The 22,945-nt window shown below is 34.4% G+C and overlaps 1 protein-coding gene and 1 long non-coding RNA gene across 3 annotated transcripts in view; one reads left to right on the forward strand and one right to left on the reverse strand.

The window, feature by feature from the left end:
• LOC112468438 (neuroligin-4, X-linked-like) overlaps nucleotides 1-22,945 on the forward strand; it is a 222,402-nt gene that overhangs the window by 35,380 nt on the left and 164,077 nt on the right. For both annotated transcript variants that reach the window (XM_025037607.1, XM_025037609.1), the window contains exon 2: nucleotides 21,226-21,585. The gene's annotated coding sequence lies outside the window, so the exon portion shown is untranslated. The remainder of the gene's footprint in view (nucleotides 1-21,225; nucleotides 21,586-22,945) is intronic.
• Nucleotides 14,345-15,814, reverse strand: LOC112468440. The gene is made up of 3 exons (XR_003042392.1): nucleotides 15,646-15,814; nucleotides 15,541-15,567; nucleotides 14,345-14,518 (listed from the first exon to the last, which is right to left on the reverse strand). It is a non-coding gene; the product is annotated as an uncharacterized LOC112468440 (long non-coding RNA).

A 22,945-nucleotide genomic window follows, 5' to 3' on the forward strand; every position in this document is an offset into this window, starting at 1 on the left:
CGAAATGAGGGAGGTCCAGATTCGAATTCTGGCTGGGGTGTTATTTTCCGCAACATTTCCTCTGTATTCTCAGTATCCTATTTTATATATATATACAGGGTGTCCGAAAAATCGCCTACTCCACTTCGGGAGGTGATTCGGGACCCAAAAACAAGCAAAAAAATTCATACAAATATAGGTCCGGAAATGAGCCGTTTCCGAGTTATAGTATATATATATACCCAGCAAACACAATGCAATATGTAACGTACAGGTTAGTTGTAATTCCCTACTCAACAATATAAATGCAATATAACACACGTGTTAATTGTGTGATTGTATTGTTCTGGCTTTGGTTAAGACTGCGTTATGTCCGAAAGTAACGACGCGTGGTCTGCCAGGGCATAAGAATTGTACGTAAAAAGTCACTCAAGAATTAATATATTATTCGGACAAGCAAGATCCAGTCCTGACCGATTACGGCGTTTTCTCCCTTTGATGGCTAACCTAATCTAGTCGCAAAAAATTATAAAGACAAAATTCGAAAACTTTTCGAACAGATCTCACACCTCTGAACCAGAATAATCAATTCGTTCCTGTAAAGTATCCGTAGATGGGAGATTGGCGATAGCCTTGGGGGACATTCCCCATTAAAAGTATCGCGAAAACATGCACGACTACATGTTTTTTCGTTGCTTTTAATGGCAACGTATCTTTGTAAAAAGCGGCATCCGTTAACTCAACATCAGCTCGTTCTACATGGGCGCGCTAATAGTAAACGCGTTGCCGAATCGATCGCGTAGCGCATAACGAAATCTACAAGCGCAATGCTTTTAATATGTCAAAGCGTAGCGGAACAGTATCGACGGGCATCGCCTTTCAAAGGATTCAGTCCGCCGTAACAAACGCATTATTGCCGTTGTAGTTGCACTGAATAATACAGATAAATTATATCTCGATCGTGAGCACCTATATCATTAGCGCCCTTCCCCGTGTCTCCTTTTCTCATTCCGCTATTCTTTTGTCTAACAATTTATCGACGACGATTGCATTTGTTCCCCACTCCGTCGATTTGTTTCATTAAAAATACATTAGTTAATAAACATAAATTAAATGAAAAATGTACCATTGTTTATTATAGTATTATTTGTTATTTGAATTACTGCATTTGTTAAAATAATTAACGCGCCATAAGCCATTCCGTGTCAAAATCATTTCCTTTTCAGAGCAGAAGAATTAACCTTCCAGAATTTTAATACGTCCCGGTAATCCCTAAAGAGTACAATACTACCAGAAAGTTTGTAACACTTGTAATTGAAACTGGGGCGTTTAATAATAAACTTAAAGGAAGGAAAAATGGATTTTCTAAAAAATTAACCGAACAGTTTAAGTCAACGGAGCAAGAGAGAATGAAGAGAGAGCAGAGAGAAACGTGTAGGACACCATATATGCATCAGTGGCAAATCCTGGAACGGCGTGGGGAACGGTAGAATCTTGTTTCTGCTCTTATTCGAGTGGCTAATTAAATCTGAGATATTGTGCCGAGCGTAAAATTACTACTCGCAACGATGTCTGAGAATGAATAAGGAGCACTCTGAATGGCGGTGAAATTCTCAGAAAACCCCCTATCTCTCCCCCCCTCCGGGTTGAACGCGCTCGAATTTCACGAGCGAGAACAAACGCACTCGCCCATTGATTAAGTATAGTAACACAATTACGCGCTTGTATAGAAACCAGTTCTAGGAAAACTGCTCGAAGATTGCAAAATTTCAGGCGGTTTCATTGTAATGCGCATAATTAATTAACTTTTTAGTGAAACGTGGCAATTAACCCATCACAATGCCGAAAAATGAAGTAGGTAAAGGCTACAAAGATGTATAGCTTCGTAAATTTAGAGATCCTTGGTCTCTTGATACAAGAAACAGAGGATTAAATGTTTGTAAAATAAGAAGACATAAGAATTGAAAGAGGATGTGAAATTGTGAAGATATAAAACAATTATAAAATTACGATAGTAGAATTTCTTAATTTAACAAGCAGAATTTGGGAATTTGCATATAGTTTAAAATTAACTGGATTGAAAATTAGTATTTTGGAAATTTAAAATTATAAATAAACTATATAATTTCTACAAAACATCCTATTCACGCAGGCTAGTCCGTCAGAAAATGCAGGATGGTCTATTCAAATATTCAGGTTTTCTCTCCTTGTGTAATTTTAATATGAAGTGATCGTTAATACAATAACAACCAGTTGAGTTAATAATTTTCATTAACTTAAAATTCTATTACGTCAACCTCCTCCATCGTCGTTGTCCCCATCGAGATGCGGGTTTGCGACGAAATGAGACCGCGGGAACGGGGTCTCATTTGATGTCTGCGCGCGACAGTGCCTATTTAGTTCCCGTTGGATTGCGGGGTGAAAACAAGAAGGCGCCGTGGCAGAAGAGGAAAGCGGCGGGAGGAAAGAGGGAGGCAAGGATTCGTTTCGCGAATCTCTGGCCTAAAACCGGGAACGCAAATACAACACGAAGGGGAGATATGCAAAGTGGCGAGCGCTTTATGCAGAAGGTCTTCTCGATTCACTTTCCGCCCGGTTTATCGTTCTACGTACACCCTCCCTCCCTTATGATGTCTCACGATAGTTCCTTTATTCTCATGATGCTCCTCCATATAATAATGCATTATCGCGGATATTGAACGAATTTTGGCAGCGTTTATACAAAGTTGATCGGAAAACTTATCTGTGGTATATAAGATAAATGCAATTTAAAGCAAGTATGCATATGAAATGGACCTTAGAAATTATAAATTTATTCTATTTTATTTCCGGATTTTAGCAGACATATGGATCGCGAGATTTTTTATTTTATTTTTAATTCTGGATTTTTATTAACCTTTCCACAGATATATCTGCAAGCTCTGAAGAGCTTCAAGCAATAAACGCAAATAGAGATAATAAATATTTTTACTATATCATGGATTTAAAGAAAATCGGACTTACTGACAAATCCGCCGTTGATTATCGTCGACGTTATTGGTTCGTTTAAAAGTTTGACAAGTATTGGACATATATGTATAAAGCATATAGTGGGCTGACGTTGCCCGCGGTGCAGAAAACCGGAAATTGATTTTAGCGTGTTGCAAAAATTGCCGAAAAAAAAATCACTGAAAAATAATGAGCGGCGTATTATCGGCGGAAAAGGATTAAAAAAAAGACACTATTGCGCGCAAACTTTCACAAAATAATAGCCGAACGTGCTCTCTACGCCTAGGAAGAACTACGCAGGAGTAGCGTGTTGATTAGCGATATTGTTCAGGAGCTGGACCCGGTTCGTGTATTGTGAATGCCATTGCTGCTACACCCAATCTGGTTTAACCAGACTATCAAAGCAGCGGATTACGTTTACACACACTTGTATCTTGCACTGCGAGAAATCAGCGCGCAGCAATATGGCGTTTGTGTTCTCGTGTCTCCCATGACGTCGCAGCTAAAATAGTAGTGGTACATGACTAAATTATAGTTCGAACAATTTCTATAACGCAAAGAGGTTGTGTAATCTAATGCGTGAACAAAGCTTTAAAAATGCAATAAAATACTGAGAGGAAAAAGAAGGTCTTTATTTTACATTTTTTATCAGCACGCCAGACGTTGACATTTTGAGTCTTTGAATACTAAAAGCTATATTTACTTTTTTTATTTCTATAATCTCTTTGGAAATTACAACGTCTATTTAAATTAAAAAAGAATCTGCGTCTTTCTTTGAACATAAATAATTTTGGAACGTGCTAAAACGAGCAATCGCTATTATAAACTGATCCAAACAACTAAGCAAAGAGTTGCAGGACTTACAATTAGCCCTTTTGGGTATAATTATCAATCAAAATGCACTGCTAAAACCTTCCTGACAGTTGCGACAAGACTCCGATATAACGCGCAGCGGCCCGACAATTTTCGTCAAACTTTTCCAATTAAATTTTCGCTGTTCCGGGGGAAAAGTAAATGCTGCTCGGAACTGCGAACTCGTTCGGATGCGGATGAGACTTACGACGACGCCCGGTGATTGATGGCTATACCTGTTTACCCCCGGTAAGCCGCTTTTTCCCCGTTAAATTCCTGCATAAGTACGCCGACGAGCTCTCTGCTCGTAATGCCTTCCACTTCCGGTCGCGCCTCTTGTCAACGACACGTTAGACGAGCAGGTTTTAGGAGTGGGATTGCGGACCCGTAGAATAATCAGGATAGATTAGACAGATTGCTGATGGCAAGGGGAAATTACTGATAACAGACGTATAGGAAAGAGAAATTTATGTACATCCTTTTACATGTATTTTATAAGAAAATACTTATTATATTAGTAAATTAGTTTATTGGATTTTATTATTATATTCTTCGCAGAAAAAAATTTTTACATATAATTAAAATATAATTCTGTAAAAATTCTGTAAAATTTGTAATTTATTGCATATCCCCGCAGGGTTCGCAATCTACTACCAATACTATCCTTCTCCTCTCATTTTAACCCTTTGGACCAACGGCTTAACGTCTCTTTCCGAAAGACGGAGCCCAGTTTTCTCCGCACAAGAGCCTATCTTGCACGAAGGGGTGCAGCTATCGGAAAAACATTCCATGCTTCATGGCTCTAGTGGACTCGAACCTGGTTCCTCAGATTACGAGTCTGGCGCTCTACCACTAGACCACACTGCCGCCCTAATTAAAATATAATTTTAATAATAAAAAATTTTTTAATTTTACTCGTATTTCCGTGAATTTTTCCAACTTTTAATCTTTTTTCGCCAAATAGCATTAACTCTTAAATGCCATGCACCCGGGGTCCAGCGGACCCCAGACTCTTTAGAATGAAATGTTTTCAAATGTTCTTGCCAAAAATGGAGCTCATGCTCCCATTGATGATAGTTGAGTGATTGACCTACCCGGTTGTACACTTAGCAGTACTCAGTTTACTTAATTTTTTATACTATGTTGAAATTGAAATTTTAACAATATAAGCATTTTATTCTCTTTTCTAAGCCTTGAACAACATTGAAAATAATTTTCATAACTAAATATCAAAAAATCAATGAGTAAGGAGACATTTTTCATGCTGGGGTCTTTTAGACCCCATGTGTCATTTACGAGATTCTTGAGAGGTGTGGCATTTAAGGGTTAAACAAAAGACTAAATTTCAAAAAATACCAATATAAGTACCAATACCAATTTTTTTATTAAAAAAATTTTTTTTACAACTAAATTTTTAATGAGAAAAAGTCAATTTTGTATCACATGATTTATATTACATGAAATGTTACTGATCCTACGTTATCGATACAAAGGACATTATACATCATAATTTGAATATAAATTCGAAATGCTGGATATAGCGCGAGTTTATCGGACAGCAGCGACTAGCCCGGTCTGAGTTGGGCAAGAAAAATTGCGGCTGTTCTGTAGGTAGCATGTAATTAACTCGAACAAGTCTTTTCTTTTTTTTCTCTCTTTCTCTCTTCAGACTCTCCTTTTTTCTTTACGCGTAGCAAGAATTGTCAGAGCAGCAGCGGCGCTGGCAGCCGGCTGACACGGACAAAGACCGCAACGCCGCGGCGCCGCTTTGTTTTGCACAAAAGCCCGCGACGCGTCCGGGAGCGAGGAAAAATAATGGGAAAATGTAATAAATCGCGTGATTAATTAACCCACATTTGCCTCCGCGCGAGACAAACCCGCCAAAGGATACCCGTTCCCATTCGGATGCGCCGGTTGCTCCGAACGCCATTATTTTATTTACAATAAACTCAAAAATGTCAACATAGTTTTATTAATAATTAGCAATTTGCACATTAATAAAATTATTGATTGTATAGTAATATGTTTAATATATTGGGCATACTTTTACATATTTTATAGATTGATCATGTCAATAATTCAAAAATCGATATTGTTGAGTTTAATTACCTAAGAGACTCTTTTTGGTTGCATTTGGTATTTTTCATACAATATAGAGGGATTTCTTTTTCAGCATATTTTGCAAGAGTTGAAAGGAAAACAATATCCAACATGTGAAAAAAAAGTAAAATCTATCGCGTTTCATAATTCGTAATATACTACAAACAAAAATTTGTATTTTTGTGCGTATATTTATAAAATAATATTATATTTTCCGTGCGTGTCCCAAATCCCGATTTATTTCTACGATCGCGCGAAAAAATTGAGCGGATAAATCGATATAAATATAGATATAACTTTTATAATACATCCCGGTGCATCTTAAATCCCATATAACTATTTCGCTCCACCACGCGGCAATAAATAATCGGTTGCCGATGAAACGCGATTCCGATCGTCCGCGTTGCTATTTTGCCGTGACGAAGTATTACGACAATCTCGTAATTACATCGGGCCGTTCGAACAGATGATATAATATAGCGGGAGCGTTATTACGGAAAACGCGCGCTCGCCTCGTTCCGTGCGGATTGATTAATAATACACGGAAACGCCGGCGTTGTAATTAAATTTGTCAGGCGTGAAATCTATATCGCGCGTTATTCCGATTTTACGCGCGTCGCATAGATCACGCAGAACAACAATCCTTACACAAGCTGGTCCAGCAACAACGCAACGTCCACCGCGCATTCGGTACCAATAACATGCATAATTCTCAGGTGTATGGATGAAATATTCATATTCTCGCAACTCTCTACACATTCGCGCATGAAGGATCTGTTACAGAGGATCTTTTGTATACGTATACGAACTTGAATGAATTGCAGAATTACTTTCCATTTGAAAATGACAAATAATATTACTTAGCACATTATTATTATATAGAATTGTGGATTAGTCGAGATAAGTTTGTATTTCTATTTCGGTGTAGAAAAAAATTGGAAAATATGAATTTTGATTTTCTTGCTCGGATTAATATTCTAAATGGACGTTATTACTACGAAAAAATAAATGAAAAATGGATTTTTAGATACATACTCTTTTTCGTTTTCTCGGTACAAAATGTTTTGCGAAATGCTTGATAATGCGCAAGGTGACTCTATAGTCTTCTATCGAAATACGGATCAATACTTAGCCATCGCGACTTCGAATTGAAGGGTCCTGCGGTTCTTTGATAAGTCCGCCTGTCTTATTTCCATTCGACTTCAAAAGTTCAACTTTTCGTCGTTCACACACTCTATCAAGTTTCTCTTCTCTTTTCCTGTCGTTTCGCCGAGAAAGTCCCGACTCTATTCCGCGCCGGCAAAATAATAAAAGAAATTCGTTTAAAATTCACGAGGCACGCTTTTCGATCAAAGGTTCCATTTGATCCGAACGTTTAAACTTTAAACGTTGCAGAAACTAGAGAGTCCTAAGATCTCAAAGTCAGGCTCTAAGAATTTGAGATTTCGAAATCCTAGAATCAAAAAGAAGTCGACAAATTAGAATATGAAGGTCTATATATTTAACATTTAAGTCGACACCGTTTTAGAGGGAGACTTTTCTCTCATTGATAAATATTAGAAAATTCATGTTTTGCGTAACATTAATACATACACGAATCCTTTTTTGTTCCTTTCTTTTGAAGAGTCGCTGAATTAGGAATGATTAACTTATAAGGTACATATTCTAACAAGAATGCTTTTGATAACATTGAGGCGAAGCATTGAGACGCGATAAGCACAGAGTTAATTCGGCCGGGTGCTATCACAGCCAAAATCCGAACTCAAACTGCTCCGGATGCGGCGGTCCGTGAATGTTTGACCGCACAATATTTGATACTACGTCCGTAGATATTCCACTTCCAGGATCTAATCGTGGCTCGACCCAGATAATGGCTGACAGGAGCAGAGATGCAGAACTGTTCGCGGATTTTGAACGAAACCCGATCTACAACGCTGCAAATCCAAGTGTGTTTGTTTTAACTGAAGCTCTTCTTACACATTTCTTGCCGTTTTGAAGCACGTTATTTAACACGGTTGAATGATGTGTTAACTTTGAATTTAATGCGATTAAACGTATTCATTTTACACGCAACAAAACATGTAAAACTTGGATTTACAGTGAAAGTGCATACATCCAATTGAATATGAGTGTATTAAATATACACGCAGATTCTTCGATAATAAACCCACTGTAAATCAAAGTGTGTTATTTTAGTTGAATCTGTTCTTAAACATTTCTTACTGTTTTAAATCATTTAACACGATTGAACGTATTAATTTAATGTGATTAAACGTATTAAATGACATAATTTAACACATGTCAGGTTGTTTTTATATTTTACTTAATTTTTAATAAGTTCTTTGGAATAAAACATGTACAAACAAATTAAAATTGAAAATATTAAACTTAAAATACGCAAAACTTTATAATGGTATTTATATAATATATATATATATATATATGTAGGAATAGGTTTTTTTCTATTTTTGTTGGTTACCTCATTGTTTTATAAAAATTCTAAAAGAATTTGAAAGATTCTAATTTGTTCTAGTATCTGTTGATAGTAATGTGACGTTTTAAAATTTAAAATACATATTAAAATATAAAACTTTAAAAATACAGTAGGTCAGGGAAATTGAAATCGTAAATGGCAGCTTTATAACGCTTAAATATTCCATTTCTTTGTATGCACCTAAGTATCGATTACAATTCATCATTATTTTAAAGTCATGAAATAATTTCGTGTCTAAAGCATGATGTATTCTCTGTCATCGGCGTGACAAATTGGAAAAAATGCTCAGGAATTACTCGTCAATCCCATTTGAAATTGTATTCACCGACATAGGTGCAAACAAGTGGTAGATTAATATCACGTGACAGTTTAATTGGGGCAGCGTGGATTAAACTGGAAAGCGTGGAAGGGTCAGTTGGACATTTTTCATGGCCAAGCCAAATAAATAGGACCATCCGAGCCGGCGCGCGGCGGGTCCTGACGAGCAGATAAATTCCTGTCACGTCGGCATCCTGTTTCCATCTCCGAGAGCCTTCTGTTCGTCGATTTATCTCAAAAATTGCAATAAAGTTAGTTCTGATAGCAAAGTGATTTTGCCTCTACCACCGGAAAAAAAGAGGTGCGCGAGAATCGGCGATCGACTCGCTTTCAATCGCGTATACCCGCATTTGAGTCCCTCACGATTTGTACCATCGATTCGATCAGCTGGCGCAAGAAAGCGAACAATTGACCAGAGAGTCGAGGATCAAGCGGCGGCAGTCGAGAAGCAGCCCTGCCGGCGAGGATGCCTCGTCCTTCACCGCGAAGTAATCTCGTCCCTGACGAGAGGAATGAGGCGCGAAAAGAAGCGGAGGGGGCTCCGAGGGAAAATTGAGGAAGGATAATATCCACCACATCCATTCCGGGTCGCAGTTTCGCGAGAAGGTGTACGAGGCATTTTCGTGGAAGCCGGTTAAACTCTTCCTTATTGTTCCGCGAATTGGATTCGGTGGGGGCTCATGCAGGAGGCTTCCTGGAAAATGTTGCGGCCGTATCGCCATTGGCTGGATATTCTCGATCGTCGCTTAGGGACTCTCTTGAATGCAGGAAGGTGCTTACCTTACCTCTTCCTGCGAACTTTCGCCGGTGGCTATGTGCGCTAACAAACTTACGTGAATCCTTTGGTATTTACATTAAATCGTCCGCCCAGCGCGCGCATTCGAAGGAAATTTGCGCCTTTAAGTCCTTAAATGGGATTTTCAAGCTCTTCAACTTTGCTAAATCTCTGAATGTTTGGATCACGCGTTTCTATCACCTCGCTCTTGTTACTTAATCTGACGAGGAACTTGAACTGCTAAATCCTCGAATTAAATCCTTATTACGTATTGTATATCGTCGCATTATTTAATTGTCACATGTCGACTGATTTAATTCTCTCCAATTCCTCAAAATCTAAAATTGCGTACCCAAAAGAATTTTCAACTTATTTTTTTTGCTTGAAATTTAATTTCAAATTTTAAGCAAAATTGAATGCCAAATAAACTTTCGACCAGTTTTATCGCATTCATTCACTCCTTTCGACTTCTGTAAATACCTCAATTTCTTATAATTCTTTCTTTTTACTTAACTTTTATCTGCGTGTTCTAATCTCTTAATCTACGATCCATTATTATTTCTTGCAGAAATGTCGATTTATAACTCTATAACGTTAGCCCCTATCTAGTTCCATCTCGAAGGGTCACTCGGATCCCCTAGGTGGTCTTCCGACGTTCCTTCCGCTTCCGGGAGAAACGACCATGGCGCAACAAACAACCCCACAGGTTATTTGTCTTCGTTCAGTATACCGAGGAAAGCGGGCCAGAAGAAGGGTAGACGGGTGAGGGGGGGGGGCTGAAACATGGAAGGGATGAGAGGGTTATGAAGAGAATTCGCGAACGTAGCCGCAGCTGCGTCACACTTTCGAAAAAGCTCCTACCGGGGATTTCGTTTAGTCTCGCGAAGAGAGACGTGGAATTTCACCCCCCGTCCCAAGAGAATTTTTCATTTAGCCCGCATTATTTATACGCACGCTTTGGCTACCGCCCAGAATTCTCCGCGAATGTTTCATGCGGAAATTAACGTGCCGCGTCTGCATCTTTCTGAAAATGAAACTGCTTGTCCTGAGGATTTTGCTGAATGTTGCATTACGAAACCATTTCAGGTCCGAAAATAGATGTTATATATTTCCATGAAATTTATTCCCGACCTACTTGAATGCAACAATTTTTGTTTGTCATTTAAAAATATCTAGATTAAAAATTTTTAATTTAAAACAAGAACTATTTTACAACTACTATAAAAAGTTACAAAATTTTATTAATAAAATTTTAATTGATATCTTTAATTGCATTTTAAACAATTTTTTTGTTATTCAATTTTTAATTAAGTAAATTTGCACGTGTGTTGTAAAAAGATTAGCTTTTAATTTCTTAATTTTTGCAATTGTCCTAAGTAAATATATCTCTCTCGTCCATTAATTCATTACTTTACACGATTATTTAACATTCATCAATAAGTGAAGTTTTAGAAGAATTAAAATCGTGGATTACTGCTTTAGAGGAGCATCCGAGACAGAGTCGGAATTTCAATAAATCGCCGGAAGGCTGCTAGAAGCGTACAGTGCATTTGTATACTATACTTACTCGCCTAGGAAGCATAGTGGCGATCTTTCGATCGTTCGATTGGAAGTGGAACCGATACTCGATGGCGCGGCCTCCTGGGTCCTCTTTGCTCCAGCGATCAGTCACGAAACGCCGTTTTCTGGCTAGTCAATTTTGCGACATTGTGACGAGAAATATGACGGAAATGGAGTTCTTCCGTTGCGTGTGGCTCTGCCGGGACTACACAGTCCCTCTTCCCGTCAATCTCGTAAGAAAGCGTCACGTCGTGAATAGCTTTCCGATGCTCGTACGCGTCTGCCGTGTCTTCCTGTGCCTGTCATCCTGTCGCGGCGCATCCTCTTTCAGATGCTCCGCGATGCACCTTCGTTATTCCAACAACTGTGACTGCTGCTGGACACATCCAATAGACTCTGTTATTGAAACGAAATTACAAGGAACAGAAGTCATTTTAAATAAATATAAGAAGACAACATTAGTGGGATGGAGGAGGGCGCACATGTAATTAATAAGGAAAGAGCGATTTAATTACTTTGATAAACTATCAAATTTTTAATTTTTCTCTTTGCGCCTATATATATCTACCGCTCTGAAAATGAAGATTCTCACGATCTCATTAACTTAATCCGCAAAAATGTAACGAGACGAGAACGCCTCTTAAGAAATTAATCCAAACAAAAAAAAATTACATCCGATGATCCGCTTTAAGAATGAAAAACCCTGCTTACAAATTTAAAGTTGTTTTATCTTTAATTCTCTATATTCTTATTTTTTTTTATTCCATGTTGAGTTGTGGAATTTTTTAGCCATTTCGAAGCAAAGTTACCAAGTTATTAACTTAATATAGTTATAGTTTGTGCCATTTTCTCGCAAATGATAGGATTAAATCCCGAAGATCAAGCGCTTGAGAATCTTATCGTACTTACTCGTTGGAATCGTTTTGTTCTTGGTCGAATTAACTGGCAAACGTGTCGTTAATTGCGACGCTACAATAGTGTATCTGTTATTCGTTACTTTGAATATAGTTACTCGGGATGCTGCGGACGATTCTCCGCAGGACAGTACACGGTCCAAGACCTCGACTTATGCCCGGTAGTCGCGTTTATGTTTGCCGTTGAAGTTGGCAACTGGTATCCGCCGACCAGAGACTATTTGAGTTTGCCAAGTAGTAATAATTGTTCGCAGAACTGTACAGACGATAATGGCATTCCACTATCGCTAAAATAGTCCGATGCGGGGCCCTATGGGAAGAATTGACCCTTTCAAGGATAGTCTCTCGGTGGTGATCAAATCTTTCAGCCTTGCCTCTTCTTTTGTCTCGACGTGACTTTCGCCCAAGAATCCACGTTATTAACGAATTTGCATTTATATACTGGCATCGCGGCGGTAAGGAGCAATGGCACGATAAGATTAAAGCTTTAAGATTAAGATTAGCTCTTGTAATTGGCCGTGGGCATGGTATATAATGCATTTTAAAATAAAAAAATTTATTATTACAATAAATTGAATATAATATCCAAAAGCATTTTAACTTGTGTAAATTTATTTATATTTATAAATAATTTTAATGAAATATTACATGTGGTTTCGTAATATTGTATTAAATGTAAATATAATAATGTATGCTTGAAGATAATTATTATAAATTCTGAAATATTGCTTTTACAAATGTTTAAATAAACTTGTAATTATATTTACGTAAAATTATTAAATTATACAATTTTGTTTATATTTGGAGTTTTGTTAAATCAATTTTAATTTTAATTAGCTTGAAAAATTTAAGGAAGATTCCTCAGATTTTTTCTCCCTCTATATTTTCTTCCTCCTCTTTTCTTGTCTAATTAAATGTTGGGTTTAGCATTTAATCTCAGTACCTTAAAATATACATGGAGAAAAAAGCAAGGGGGACAACGGAGAAAGCAAGAGCATAAAAATGAATTATAAAGACGAGGAAGAGAGAAAAGGCGGAGGTATAAGAAAAACAGAGAAGAGAAGTTTAAGAGAGTAAACGATGATAATTGATAATATAAAGTTGCTTTAAGACAGAATAAATTAATTAAGGTAAATTAAAGTTTAATTTACAAATAATTTGAATAATTTGTAAATGAGTTGAATAATGTAGAACACAATTGGATTTAAAATTACAAAACACAAAAGCAAAAAAAGTGAGGAACTATATTGTTTATAATGTAAAAATGCACAAATAAATTCTAAAAATTAACTTCTAATTATTGTTTCTTAAATTCTACAAATTTTTTAGAGCATATATTTTTAAGAAAAAAAATTATTTATATAATTATTTTTATACAAATCGGTTTTTTTAATTACTAGACACTACAGACGCGCGCTACGCGCGCGCTATTTATCTTTAACATTTCACTATTAACCCTATTATACACAACTGTCAAAATATACAATGACAGCTGCAAATGAAGTAAGCGCAGCAAGAAAACCAATCGGCATCGCGGAAAAGCGGCAACAATAAACTTCACATCTCCTTTTTAGAAAAGGACTATAAGTACATTTGTTACGATAAAATCAATTGTTCTAAAATAAATTGGTTGATTACTCCGGTGTAAATATAAATATATATAAATGTACATTTTTACGATCTGTAAGTAATCGCTTTTACCATGTTGGCGAAATGAAATACTTTAGAGAATATGGATGAATATAACATATTTTTAATTAAATAACATGTATCTTTTTAAGTGGATGTTTCTTTAATTGCTATATGAATTTTTATATTTTACCGTATTTTCATCAGCATCGTGGATGAGTTTACCGTGTTGTCTTAACATAGAGAAAGTGCGGATATTGTGAGATAGTGGAGCAACATGAAATATCACGATATTCAGCCTATTAAAGCTGCAGTTTAATTAACACTGCAAATGCATCAAAGCATTCTTCTTCTTTTATCTTTTTCTTAAAATGTTACAAAAAAGTGTTATTAATAACCATATTATATAATGTGGCATATTATTAATAACCATGAGACTTTGTTATATGATATATAAAGCACAATATAAAATGAAATGCATAATATATACTTTTATCATATACTATGCATTATCTAAAAAACTTAATATAATTATAAAAGATAAAGAAAGCATTATTTCAATACAAATAAAGATGTTTCAAAATATATAACTGGAAAATAAGCATTCCAATTGTAAATGTAAAACGGTAAACTATGATAAGAATAAAATGTTACATAATGTCTAAATAAAACACAACATTGTGATAATACAATCTTATTGTTTATTTTTTATTGCGTAATTAAGAAACGAGCAAATTTAATACAATACAGACAAATATAATTTATATATTTTTGCTTAAAAAATATATATACATAATATCATTTATATGCATTCTTTGTAGTCTCACACTTCTATTGCAATCTTTCTTCTAGTTTTTTGGTTGTAAGTTTTACTTGAATTTTATTCCACGAAAAGTGCTACTTCTTTCCCTTAAATATAAGACACGTTTTCATTAATATTAATATATCGATAACAATTCTTTCATATATATGTTAGCTATTTATGTTAGCACTAGCTTGATACACCCGTGCTTTGCTATGGTATGCGAAGGATTTTATAATTTACCCCCGAATCTAAATTTGCCCCTTTAGGGGTTGATTAGGGCAAAATTCTGAACTATGTTTTTAAGCATTTGTATGGGTAATCTTTGTAAGCAAAAAGCAAGTCGATATGTTATTGGGCCTAAGAGATATTGAGGAATCCGTGAAAACCTCTTTTCACTCCATTAGAGTTCAAATTTTTAAAAATCCCTTCTTAGTGGGTGCTTACGTCATGGAAAGAATATACTCCCCGAATATAAAACTGCATCTTGGGGGAATATGCCACTACTTTTGTTAGATAGGGGTAAAATGCCAGTACTGTTTACAGCTTCCTAACCTAGTAGCAGGATACTGCTAGTGGTTATTAGGAAGCTGTAAACAGTATAAATAAATATTTTGCCGTATAAATATTGAAAAATGTTGAAAAAATGATGAAAAAATATTGAAAAATGTTGAATAAACACGTTTATTTCATGCGCTAAGAATATTATAGACTAGGTACTTAATATTTTGCAAAATTGCATTCCGAATAATTTATACTACTTTTAGCACACAGAGTACTATTGAAATGCAAAGAAAGTAATAAAAATATTCTTTTACATGTTTTTAGACAAGAATGCCCTTTTAAAGTTAAATTACTATACATGTTTGTATATGTGGCACATATTACCCACATGGGTGGGTAATATGCCACTTTGCAACACTTTTGTATTTCTTTTTTTTTAATAGTAAACAATCAATATGTTTCATTAAAACCATATATAAATAACAGATAAAAGAAGGAAAAAAAGACTAGTATGCAATAAGGTACTTCAAAGAGAAAGAGAAATAGGAAAAAAATCATATTTTTCTTAAGTGTGGCATATTCCCCCGAGTCACCCTATAAAATGTAATATATATAGATTACTTACGAAACGAATAACTATATCAGATGAAGTCTGAAAAAGAATTTTTTCCGTTTATATATTATAGAAAGAAACAGAATAAGCTTTAACTATAAAATGACTAATGCTTACATTTTGGTTGACCAGACTCGTTGCATTAGCTTCTGCTTCCGTTATGGGTGCGTACATGATCGCCATAAGAAAAATTATGGCAAAAGCAAACGATAGATATAACACTCGCATTTTTCAATATTTATTAAATAAGCTATGTTGGCTCGCGTATGTTTGTAACTTGCTCGCGATGCGTATAGCGTCGCTTATATAGTCCAAAAATGCGATTTAGATATGGTTTTCAAAATTCTTCTATCAAATACTTAAATTTCTTTAATAGTAACATTTAATATATATATATATACATAAATATTCTATAAAAAGTTATCAAAATGTTTTTATTCTATGCAAGACATGCAACGTTAAAGAAATGATAAAAGGATGCACGAAACTTGATACGTATTATAGAATATGATCTATTGTTAGATACGTAACACATTTATCTGTAAAACTAACACAAACCTTGCATGACTTCAATAACATTAAATCTTTGTTGTTGATTTATTAATTTGTTCAATCTTGTTCTCATTGTTCTGAAAATTAGTTCCAAATGGTAACCGTTGTCAAGTAAAATGTTAGTCAATTTATATAAATTTTTTTTGTGGTATTTAGAGTGAGATATAATAAAAATGACCTATCAATTAATAACTTATGATTATGTTTACGCACAGAAAAGTACTTACTATCTGCAAGTAAATATTATTTGTTCTAAGTATTTAATAAATTTATATATCCGCAAATCTATCATAAAGTCATCACAAGCTTCACATTTTTACTCGAAACATATTCCGAAATCTTAGCAAGTCTATAGTACTTCAAACAAGAATATTTAATTAATACAGAAATTTGGTTTACTTACCATATAGAGTCTACGGAAGAGAAGCATATACTTAAATATGTATATTCTATATAATATTCTTGGAAGGAGAATAAATTTTTATTTTGAGCACAAAGTGTTGAACTTTTCTAAGACTTGTGCCAAGTGTATCTTAAATAAAATAAGTAATTGCTTTCCTTGACTAGAATGATATTTTTCTGTGTGAACCTTCTGACAAAGGGGATGGTGAGAAAAGAATATTTATATTTACGTCGAATATCATTATAATATGAAATATTAGTACTTGCTAGGCACGAAAACCTATGTTAAATTAGATAAATTTTTTATTTATCAATATGCATGCAGTAGTAGTAAAGTTTTGAAGTTTCTACTAAAATATACAATATAAAACGCGCGTGTTTTATATTTATCGTTAATGTATAGGGAAAAGTGGGACGCGTTTGAATACTTAACTTTGAACATAGATTATTTTGTCATTTAATATGGTATAGCAATTTTCTCATGTACAATTTATCATACTCACATTTGTATGTGATAGTAGGAGAGACTGGGGCTATCTGTTTACGGGGGCTATGTGTCCACAGTACTGCTAGGTATCTGAGGTTTTAAGAGACAGACATCTCTACCATTGTATAAAATAGTTGAAAAATGCTTAGTCGGACATTACTAACAAATAAATAAAGCACAAGAATATTATACAACAACTCTTTTAATCATGTCTCTCATCTATTAAACGATGCTTTTGCGAAACTGGTATTTCCCGGCTTCTTCAATGACAAGTGTTAATGCTTGCTCAAAAAGCACTTGCCAGTCTGTTTTTTGACATGACAAGGAGGAGATACTGATTTATTCAATTTGACATCAAAATAAGGAAGTTTTTATGTAGCTTTCAAAGATAGCCCAAAATACATTTTAGACGATGAAAAAATATGCCCCATGCAGTCTATTTATCCGAATACTATATACCCCCACATACACATTATTTCCTTAAAATAATAAAAAAAATAATTCCTTGAATGTTAGGTGCTGTCAAATTACTAATTATAGATTATAGATTATGTAATAGCATTTGATAATTTATAATTACCAAGAAACTCCGTTAAAAACCAGAAGGCTTATATCACTTACATCAGAAACAATTCAAAATCTCGAAAAATTATTTTTTCTTAACGCGAGCGTGAAATGGGCCGCTTTTCGCGCTTGTTTTAAGTGAGCAAAACGATCCATTTCGCAATGATGACGTAAGCGTTGAAACATGAAGCCATTTCTCAACTAGTGGAGAAATAAAATTGTAAAACAAGCGCAAAAAGCGGCCTGTTTCACGCTCTTGTTAGGAAAAATAATATGAACAACTCATGGGAAGACTCGCTTCGCTCGTGCGACCAACTTCACACTCATTCAGAATCGACCACTTTTTCCACTAGTTGTACAATATACTATTTTGGCATAAAAATTTTGTTTCTTGCACAAAAACGCTAAAATTTTATAATACAATTTACACTAAAAATCTGGCATAATCTTCGTTGCGGATTAACACGATATTTCAAAATGTTCGAATGTGCCACGTGTCCGAACGTGCCCCGTATCAAAACGTACCCCACTCTCTCCTACTATTTTGTAGGCTTTTTTGTGTGGCTAGTTAAGATAAAATTTCTACAATGTGAAACTATATTTTTTAATTTCTTCTTTGTTTTACCTAGCTTCAAAGTCTACTATATAAATGTTTAAAGCATGGAAATAATGCAAATAAACAGATTAATTTTATTGATGAACACGATTTGGCACGTAATAAATCATTATCAAGATCAAGCGTTTATCTAACCTGGAAGAACATTTTGAATTAAATGTTCATAATTTTATCATAAATTTATCTTCCAAAAATGACAATAAAGTGTTCTGTATGGCTGCAAAGTTTGTGTTAGTTTCAAAGATAAATGTGTATTATGTATCTAACAGTCATATTCTACATATCGACAGGTTCGTGCAAGGAACTTTTATTTTATCACTTTTTTAACATTGCACGTATCTCGCATAAAACAAAAACTTTTGATGACTTTATAGGTACATATAATATTTATGTATGTATGTATGTACGTGTTGAACGTATAAATTACTATAAAAAAATTAAGTATTTGATAGAAGAACTTCGAAGTAACCATATCTAAGTCGCATTTTTGGGTTATATAAGCGCTATGCGTCGCAAGAAAATTACAAACGTACAACCAATACAGCTTGAACTTTAATAAATATTAAAATATGAGAGGGTTATATCTGTCATTTGCTTTTGCCATAACTTTTCTTATGGCGATCATATACGTACCTGTAGCGGAAGCAGAAGCTCTTCCTGCGGCAGACGTAAGTATTAATCGTTTAATTCTGTAGTTAAAGCTTATCCTACACCAGAATTTTTTATTTTTTAGTACATAAACCGAATAACTATTTTTTTTTTTTTTTTAGAGTCAACCGCCCTTAATACCTCGTATAGTAAGTAACGCTAATATAATTATGGAAGAATTGTTATCGATGTATTAATATTAATGAAAACATGTCATACATTTAAGGGAAAGAAGTAGTACCATTTTTCGTGAAATAAACTTCAAGTAAAACTGGCAATTGAGAAACTGGAAAAAAGACTGCGATAGAAGTGTGGAACTACAAAGGATGCATGTAAACGATATATATTTTTAAGCAAAAATGAAAATTATATTTGTATGACTCTATTGCATTCGCTTGTTTCATAATTATGCGATTAAAAAATAAACAATAAGGTTGCAGCACCAGTATTTCTATTGTTTTATTTAGAAATTATAGAGTTCGGCTAAGGTGAAATACTCTTATGAATAGAACCACCGCGATACCTAGAATATTAAGTGTTACAATTAGCGGAATTACAGCAGTGGAATTACTAGCTGCCGTCCCCGTAACGTAACATACAAAGTGATAGCGTGTGGCACAACGTGTCGTTAAATAACAAATTTAAATTGAAAATTTGGCGCGTACCGCATACAGCGTAAGGTTAATATATAAACTTTTATTTTGCTGTTAATTTACTTAACAGATTCTTAATCGCTTTTTGTTGTGTGTAAAACTAAGATAAAACTTTAGTGTAGTATACTTAGCAATAAGTGGTGTACATTTCTATTTTATACGACGAAAAGTTAAAAATAATGATGTCGGAAAAGTCGAGATAGTGGAAGCAAAATTCTACAGCTTAACAAGACGATATTTGAGATCTATGAGTTATCAACTCGCTATCCAAAATAAGCTAAAAAATCCATTTCATGATGGAGAAAACTGGTAAAGACTGTAATAAATTACAATGAAATAAATATACAATATAATAATTATTATAAACTATTTTATTATTAACACCTTAAACACTTATTATTAACGCCTTGAAACATGATAAAAATTATTATCTTGCAAGATTAATAAGGTGATTTACCTTTTCCGACACGGTTCAAATTACCCGACAAAAATCTATACCTTCGAAAATTTTGCTGTAACATTCACTTATGATGTTATATTCATTTAGGAAATCGCAACATAATCGCGGTTTAAAAGAACTAGCCCATGTTACGTGCGCGCGCGCGCCTTCCACGTCATTTAAATATGTCATTCGCTAATTATTATTTCAATTATATTATTAGTTTCGTCTTTCTCTTGTATCATCCTAATCATATATTATGGTCGTCTACTTATTCGTCACGGCTCCGTACATATAAAAATTATCAAAGCTTAGATTGAAAAATATTTATTATTGATAATGTATCTCACAATTAGTTCTATGCAACACCAACTTTCGATAAATAAACTTTTCAATTTTTACTATTTAAATATGACTTTTCTTATTATGGATTCTAGTTATGTGCATATTTTACGTTTTATATATTGTTTATCTATAATTGATATATCAAAAGACACGGTAGTGTCTCGCGCCAAGTATACTTACACGCGAAGCGAGACCGTACCGTGACTCTTTTACGCGAACGCACGAGTTGCAAGTACCCGAGATTTTGAGATCTCAATAACGAATGAACGGATCAAGTTCTAAGTAGACTTGATCGATAGCTTCGGTTTGAATTATGTTTCCCTTACAATAATCAACTTACCTTTGTGCATCTAAATATAAGAAGTAATCGCAAGATAAATATTTTACAAGATATTTCATATTTTCTATTGTAATTTATCAGAATAAAATATGTAGTATAACTTGATATTAAATTTTTTATGATCTTTCCTTAAATATGTGCGCGCAATTGCGCTTTGATTTTGAATCGCAAACTAATTCATCGATTCTATTTGAAAATTAATTAGCTAATTATTAACAAAGAGCGATAATGAGTCATTCAATTCTACACAATATCCTCAGCTGATTTGACAATTTATTAATGACCTGATTTAGTAATCCAGTTGATTGCTATATGATTATCATAATCTGATGTTATATAACCATGCGTTATGTAAATTTCTCCTGGTCTTTGTAAATAATAACATAGCCAGATGTAATAAAATATGATTATCGTTTATGGAATCATATGTGTATGTGCATATTTTTCTCCAATGAATATATCATTGTTAATAACTTTAATCTTATTATATTGTGCAAAGTAAACATTTTTGTACAATTATAAATAAGCAAATAAATAATATTAATTAAAAAATTTCAACACAATTGAGAGAACGTTTGAAAAATTCTTCATAAAATATAATTGCAAAAGTATGTTTGCACAAATTAATTATGTACATTTTTTATGTTTCAGGACACTGCAATAAGCAACATTCGAAGCTATTCAAAATTTAATTAACGATTAGAAAAGAAATATAATTACAGTTGGTTGCATAAAATAAATAGATAAAAAAGTGAAGAAAGAATATAAAATGTTCGCAAATTACGATTCACGAATTGTGCATTTAAAAGACACGATAAGGGTTATAATGACTAATTTTCTTGATAATTAATTTGAAAAAGTAATTATAATCGATTATTCTTGTTATTATTGAGTGTAATAAACAAAATGCTAAAAGACGTTCTGGATTGAGCCGATATTATTTAACAATTTGAGGAATCCCAGGAAGACGAAAGGGAGACGAACTAGTCGAAGTCATGACTCATGTACATGGTAAGATTTCTAATTATTATCAATTATATCAAACATTGTGGAAACCAGAAGACAGTTATTAATCCAATTATTAATCAACGTTATTATTATTACTAAAATAACAACTCTGCCGCAAACAACAACGTAGAACAACGTCAACTGTCACTATTTCATGTTAAAGTATTCAATGAAGGAAAATAGACGTAGGGCTACGTCAACTGTCTTTCGATGAATACTATAACATGAAATAGTGACAGTTGACGTAGCCCTACGTCTACTTTCCTTCGTTGAATACTTTAACATGAAATAGTGACAGTTGACGTAGTTCTACGTTGTTGTTTCACAGTTGTTAAAAACAAACTAACAGGTCTGGCGCAAAAGTTGAAAGTTTTTAATCTTTTTTTAAATAACAATATTTTTATTCAAAATAAGTTTTAAAATATATATCAAAGCAAACAATTAAACTTACAATTAAACTTTCGATGAAAATTTTCGCGCTGCTTTTGATTCGTAAATCGACAAGATGATGGATTCGCGGCAAGAAGGTCGCATCGTTGATAAGGAAGAGAAATTATCAGGGCGAGTGACGGGGCACCGAAACAGCTTATCTCCTTTTTCCTCACCACGTGGATCACGAGGAAAACGTGGCATCGTTACACAACGTTGAATTTCCTTCTCCTCTCCGGGCCGATAAGTACTGATTTCCATAATGGCTCCACGTACGAGTGCACTCACTTATCCCTTACCCTTTCCAGCACTTCTCTCAACCCCCAACTCTATTTCTGCACCCTTCTCTCAACCGCTCGTATATATGTGTGTGTGTGTGTGTGTGTGTGTGTGTGTGTGTGTGTGTGTGTGTGTGTGTGTGTGTGTGTGTGTGTGTGTGTGTGTGTGTGTGTGTGTGTGTGTATGCGTGTGTGCGTGTGTGCGTGTGTGTATGTGCGTGTATATTACATATATACGTACATGTTCCTTCTCTCTACCCGCTCATGGAAACTTCGGGTCTCCGTAATCTTATCACATAATGTGAATTCAAGACTCGATAATCGCACCGAGACGTGATTAATTTTTTGATTTACGCCCATTATGTGCCAAAACGTCGCGACGTTTTTATGATAGTGCTAAGAACTTCATGGAATTCTGAAGGAATGTGGAAGAAATATTTTTAATATTTTAAGTTTCCAACGTATTCTAGTTACTTATATTATAGTTTCCTTCATATTTCTTAATAGCTAATACTGTGGGTTTTTTACTCTACACATATGCCTCTTAAACTCGATGTTTTAAAGTCACCATTTTCTGGTTGTATGTCCTTAAAACAGAAGGATAAAATTTGAAATTACCTTGCAAACTATTCACTCTTCGATTACCTTACCTTAAT

The sequence above is a fragment of the Temnothorax curvispinosus genome, unplaced genomic scaffold, assembly GCF_003070985.1.
Source record: "Temnothorax curvispinosus isolate PA1 unplaced genomic scaffold, ASM307098v1 QBEX01018473.1, whole genome shotgun sequence".
Taxonomy (NCBI): Eukaryota; Metazoa; Arthropoda; class Insecta; order Hymenoptera; family Formicidae; genus Temnothorax; species Temnothorax curvispinosus.